This window comes from Marmota monax, unplaced genomic scaffold, assembly GCF_021218885.2.
Source record: "Marmota monax isolate L192 unplaced genomic scaffold, Marmota_monax_Labrador192_F-V1.1 WCK01_AAM20220418_F8-fsc00168, whole genome shotgun sequence".
Classification (NCBI taxonomy): Eukaryota; Metazoa; Chordata; class Mammalia; order Rodentia; family Sciuridae; genus Marmota; species Marmota monax.
In genome coordinates this window covers 1,550,479-1,557,094 of record NW_026692492.1, presented here as the reverse complement: position 1 = coordinate 1,557,094, position 6,616 = coordinate 1,550,479, and the positions used below count along the sequence as shown (strand labels likewise).

Below are 6,616 nucleotides of genomic sequence, written 5' to 3'. Positions count from 1 at the left end.
CCTATAAGCCAGCAGAGTGGGGCTGTGTCATGGCAGCCCCAGCCATTAACTCATCCCATACAGTCTTAACAGTAGGCAAAGATGAAGGGTTTGAAGGACATGATTATTTTAATTTAAAAACTCTCAGACATCAAAAGAAAATTTGCTGATCTTCATGTGGGTATCCACTGGTCCTATGAATGCCATGAAAACATAATGGTGTGAGTCAGTGATCTTTTCATGGATCACAGATGATGGGAAGGTGTCCATCTGTGACCGTTCCAGTGAGTGGGCAGGCCTGGCTCCTCTGAAGTCCATGGTGGACTGGCACATGGCCGCCATCTTATCCTGGTCTCACATGGTTCTCTGTCTTCTCCACCATCCATGCTGCTCCTTAGAAGTTCACATTTCCTCTTTTTATATGGACGTGATCCATACTGAGCTAGTACTTACCCCAAGTGCCTCATTATGGCTATGTTATCCTGGGGGACAGATTTCCACATAGGAATTGGCCAACAAGGAACTCAATTCAGCCCATGTCAGAAACTCCACCTTCTCTCTAATAAAGGGCTTAATTACATTGATTGATTATCGGAGAGCTACATCATCTTCTATCTCTTGGGTAATTCACTGGCTTAGAATGAGTTAACCTTTCATTGTATGGCTGGTTTCCCTTGGTAATATTAGGCGATATATGTTTATATGATTTGGATGGATACAGGTTTTCATAATGTTTTGATTTTCATGACATTTTTTGTTCCCAGGGACCAAAACAAGAGGAGCTTAACCACTGAACCACATTATTAGCACTTTTTATATTTTATTTTGATACAGATTCTCACTAATGTACTTACTTTCTCACTACTTATCGAAGTAACCTACATCAATGACATACAGGGCATTTATGATAAACCAAAGGTAAATATCATGATAAATGGAGGAAAAAACTGAAAGAATTTCCTTTTAATTTAGAAAGCACAAAAGACTGTTCAGTGTAACTAATCCTATTTCATATAGTCCTTGAAACATGTGCCATTGCGAAAAGACAAGAAAAGGAAATCAATGGATATAAAGAGAACAAAAGAAGTCCAAATATCTCTGATTGCTGATGGTATTATTATATTTAGAACATGCAAAAACACCATCAAATGGCTTGCCGAGTTTATAAAAGAGTTTAGCAAAGAAAAAAAATATACAAATTCAACATAGGTAAACTAATACATGTCGTATAGTGCCACAGTAATTCAACAGGCTAAGAAATTTGGACAACCTTGCCATTCCCAATAATCTAAAAAAATTAAATACTTGAAAATTATCTATGCAAGTAAGTCGAAGAGCTGTACAAGAAAATTCAGTGAACACTGGAAGAGGAAATTGAAGAACTCTATAAAAATTTGAAGGTCCACTCTTTTTTAAAATTTTTTTATTGGTTGTTGAAAACATTACAAAGGTCATGACATATCATCTTTCATACATTTGATTCAAGTGGGTTATGAACTCCCATTTTTGCCCCAAATAGAAGTTGCAGAATCACATCGGTTACACATCCACATTTTTACGTAATACCATATTAATGACTGTTGTATTCTGCTGCCTTTCCTACTCCTACTATCCCCCCTCCCCTTCCCTCTCATCTTCCCTCTTTACCCCATCTGCTGTTGTTTAATTCTCTCCCTTGTTTTTTTCCCTTTCCCCTCACAAACTCTTATATGTAATTTTGTGTAACAATGAGGGTCTCCTTCCATTTCCATACAGTTTCCCTTCTCTCTCCCTTTCTCTCCCCCCACTCGTCTCTGTTTAATGGTAATCTTTTCCTCATGCTCTTCTTCTCTGTTCTGTTCTTAGTTGCTCTCTTTATATCAAAGAAGACATTTGGCATTTGTTTTTTAAGGATTGTCTAGATTCACTTAGCATAATCTGCTCTAATGCCATCCATTTCCCTGCAAAGTCCATGATTTTGTCGTTTTTTAATGCTGCATAATACTCCATTGTGTATAAATGCCACATTTTTTTTATCCATTCATCTATTGAAGGGCATCTAGGTTGATTCCAGAGTCTAGCTATTGTGAATTGTGCTGCTATGATCATTGATGTGGCAGTATCCCTATAGTATGCTCTTTTAAGGTCCTCAGGGAATAGACCGAGAAGGGCGATAGCTGGGTAAAATGGTGGTTCCATTCCCAGCTTTCCCAGGAATCTCCATACTGCTTTCCATATTGGCCGCACCAATTTGCAGTCCCACCAGCAATGTACAAGTGTACGCTTTTCCCCACATCCTTGCCAGCACTTATTGTTGTTTGACTTCATAATGGCTGCCATTCTTACTGGAGTGAGCTGGTATCATAGAGTGGTTTTAATTTGCATTTCTCTGACTGCTAGAGATGGTGAGCATTTTTTCATGTACTTATTGATTGATTGTATGTCCTCCTCTGAGAAGTGTCTGTTCAGGTCCTTGGCCCATTTGTTGATAGGGTTATTTGTTATCTTATTGTTTAATTTTTTGAGTTCTTTGTATATTCTGGATATTAGGGCTCTATCTGAAGTGTGAGGAGTAAAAATTTGTTCCCAGGATGTAGGTTCCCTATTTACCTCTCTTATTATTTCTCTTGCTGAGAAAAAACTTTTTAGTTTAAGTAAGTCCCTTTTGTTTATTCTTGTATTTAACTCTTGGGCTATGGGTGTCCTATTAAGGAATTTGGAGCCCGACCCCACAATATGTAGATCGGAGCCAACTTTTTCTTCTATCAGGCGCAGAGTCTCTGATTTGATATCAAGCTCTTTGATCCATTTTGAATTAACTTTTGTGCATGGTGAGAGAAAGGGGTTCAGCTTCAATTTGTTGCATATGGATTTCCAGTTTTCCCAGCACCATTTGTTGAAGATGCTATCCTTTCTCCATTGCATGCTTTTAGCGCCTTTATCAAATATAAGAAAGTTGTAATTTTGTGGATTGGACTCTGTGTCCTCTATTCTGTACCATTAGTCCACCTGCCTGTTTTGGTACCAGTACCATGCTGTTTTTGTTACTATTGCTCTGTAGTACAGTTTGAAATCTGGTATCGCTATACCTGCCGATTCACACTTCCTGCTTAGAATTGCTTTTGCTATTCTGGGTCTTTTGTTTTTCCATATGAATTTCATGATAGCTTTATCTGTTTCTACAAGAAATGCCATTGGGATTTTGATTGGCATTGCGTTGAACCTGTAGAGAACTTTGGGTAATATCGCCATTTTGATGATGTTGGTTCTGCCTATCCATGAACAGGGTACATTTTTCCATCTTCTAAGATCTTCTTCTATCTCTCTCTTTAGGGTTCTGTAGTTTTCATTGTATAAATCTTTCACCTCTTTTGTTAGGTTGATTCCCAAGTATTTTATTTATTTATTTATTTTGAGCATATTGTGAATGGGGTGGTTTTCCTCATTTCTATTTCAGAAGTTTTGTTGCTGACATACAGCAATGCCTTTGATTTACGCGTGTTGATTTTATATCCTGCCACTTTGCTGAATTCATTTATTAGTTCTAGTAGTTTCTTTGAGGACCCTTTTAGGTCTTCTAGGTATAGGATCATGTCCGCCGCAAATAGTGAGATTTTAAGTTCTTCTTTTCGTATTTTTATGCCTTTAATTTCTTTTGTCTGTCTAATTGCTCTGGCTAGTATTTCAAGGACTAAATTAAATAGAAGTGGTGAGAGAGGGCATCCCTGTCTTGTTCCAGATTTTAGAGGGAATGCCTTCAGTTTTTCTCCATGTAGAATGATGTTAGCCTGAGGCTTAGCATATAGCTTTTACAATGTTGAGGTAAGTTCCTGTTATCCCTAGTTTTTCGAGTGTTTTGAACATAAAGGGATGCTGTACTTTGTCGAATGCTTTTTCTGCATCTATCGAGACCATCATATGGTTCTTATCTTTAAGTCTATTGATGTGGTGAATAACATTTATTGATTTTTGTATATTGAACCAACCTTGCATCCCAGGGATGAATCCTACTTGATCATGGTGCACAATTTTTTTGATATGCTTTTGTATTCGATTTGCCAGGATTTTATTGAGAATTTTTGCATCTATGTTCATTAGAGATATTGGCCTGTAGTTTTCTTTCTTTGAAATGTCTTTGTCTGGTTTCGGGATCAGGGTGATGTTGGCCTCATAGAATGAATTTGGAAGAGCTCCTTCTTTTTCTATTTCTTGAAATAGCTTGAAAAGTATTGGTATTAATTCTTCTTTGAAGGTTTTGTAAAACTCCGCTGTATACCCATCTGGTCCAGAGCTTTTCTTGGTTGGTAGTCTTTTGATGGCTTCTTCTATTTCTTCCTTTGTTATTGGTCTGTTTAAATTGTGTGTGTCTTCCTGACTCAATCTGCGCAGATCATATAAATTAAGAAATTTATCGATATCTTCACTGTCTTCTATTTTATTAGAATATAGGGTTTCAAAATACTTTCTAATTTCTTCTGTATTTCTGTAGTGTCTGTTGTGATATTGCCTTTTTCATCCCGTGTATTAGTAATTTGAGATTTCTCTCTTCTTCTCTTTGTTAGCATGGCTAAGGGTCTGTCTATCTTATTTATTTTTTCAAAGAACCAACTTAGTTTTATCAATTTTTTCAATGTTTTTTTTGTTGTCATTTTAATTTCATTGATTTCCACTCTGATTTTAATTATTTCTTGTCTTCTGCTATATTTGCTGTTGTTTTGCTCTTCCTTTTCTAGGGTTTTGAGATGTAGTGTGAGTTCATTTATTTGTTGGTTTTTTCTTTTTTTGAGGAATGAACTCCAGGAAATGAATTTCCCTCTGAAAACTGCTTTCATTGTGTCCCATAGATTCCGGTATGTTGTGTCTGAATTGTCATTTATCTCTAAGAATTTTTTGATTTCCTCCTTTATGTCTTCTGTAACCCATTGATCATTCAGTAACATATTGTTTATTTTCCATGTGATGCAGGATTTTCCCTTCCTTCTTTTATTATTGATTTCCAGTTTCATTCCATTATGATCAGATATGGTGCATGGTATTATCTCCACACCTTTATATTTACTAAGATTTGCCCTATGGCATAATATATGATCTATCTTTGAGTAAGATCCATGTGCTGCTGAGAAGAACGTGTATCCACTTGATGATGGTTGATATATTCTATATATGTCGGTTAAGTCTAGGTTATTGATTGTGTCATTGAGTTCTATAGTTTCTTTATTCAGCTTTTGTCTGGAGGATCTGTCTAATGGTGAGAGCGGTGTGTTGAAGTCACCCATTATTATTGTGTTGTGGTCTATTTGACTCTTGAACTTGAGGAGAGTTTGTTTTATGAAAGTTGCCGCACCATTGTTTGGTGCATACAAATTGATAATTGTTATGTCTTGTTGGTGGATGGTTCCTTTTAACAGGATATAGTGTCCTTCTTTATCCCTTTTGATTAACTTAGGTTTGAAGTTGATTTTATTTGATATGAGTATGGCCACTCCTGCTTGCTTCCGAGGGCCATGTGAGTGGTATGATTTTTCCCAACCTTTCACCTTCAGCCTGTGTATGTCTTTTCCTAACATATGAGTCTCCTGAAGGCAGCATATTGTTGGATTTGTTTTTTTGATCCAGGTTACTAGCTTGTGTCTCTTGATTGCTGAGTTTAGTCCATTAACATTTAAGGTTACAATTGAAATATGATTTGTACTTCCAGTCATGTTTATTTATTTATTTATTTTAGTTTGGCTAGTTTTTTACTTTTTGGTTATTTTCCTCCCCCTTTACTGAGATACCTCCCACTGTTAGTTTTGGGCACTATTTTTCCATTCCTCTTCTTGTAGAATTTTGCCCAAAATGCTTTGCAATGCTGGTTTTCTGGCTGAAAATTCTTTTAGCTTTTGTTTATCGTGAAAGATTTTAATTTCATTGTCAAATCTGAAGCTTAATTTTGCTGGATACCGTATTCTTGGTTGGAATCCATTATTTTTCAGTGTTTGAAATACATTCTTCCAGGATCTTCTCGCTTTCAAAGTCTGTGATGAAAAATAAGCCGTTAACCTCATTGTTTTACCCCTGAATGTAATCTGAAAAATATGGAACGCTTCACGAATCTGCATGTCATCCTTGCGCATGGGCCATGCTAATCTTCTCTGTATCGTTCCAATTTTAGTATATGTGCTGCCAAAGTGAGCACATGAAGGTCCACTCTTGTTCTTGTGTATTCAGAAATAATATTGTAAAAATGTCCATTCTCCTAAAAGCAATATACAGATTCAGAGCACTCACTAGGAAAATAAAAATGACATTCATCACAGAACTGGAAATAAAATTTTTAAATGCATTTGGAAGAATAAGTGACCCAGAGCACGAAAAGAAATAATAAGTAAATTATCAAAGCAGAAGGCACAAAAATATGTGTTCTGAAAACATAGTGTAGAGCAGTACAGTATAAAGAGCCTGGTAATCCCCTCAATATGAGCATGAAGACCTAAGAAATAGAATAGAGAACACTGAGACAAAGTCACATGAGTCTAGGCATCTGATGACTGACTTGTTGACTAAAATACATTCTTGGGGAAGGCAGACTTTTAAACAAATGTCACAAGGAAAACTGGATAGCTATTTGTAGAAAAATGAAATAGGATTCGTGTCCCTCACCCTGCACAAAACTCAT

General features: G+C 36.4%; 1 non-coding gene across 1 annotated transcript; it reads right to left on the bottom strand.

The window, feature by feature from the left end:
* Positions 1 to 6,029: 6,029 nt before the first annotated feature.
* On the bottom strand, positions 6,030 to 6,136 carry LOC124092115 (U6 spliceosomal RNA). Its single transcript, XR_006851525.1, has one exon. It is a non-coding gene; the product is annotated as a U6 spliceosomal RNA (small nuclear RNA).
* Positions 6,137 to 6,616: the final 480 nt, after the last annotated feature.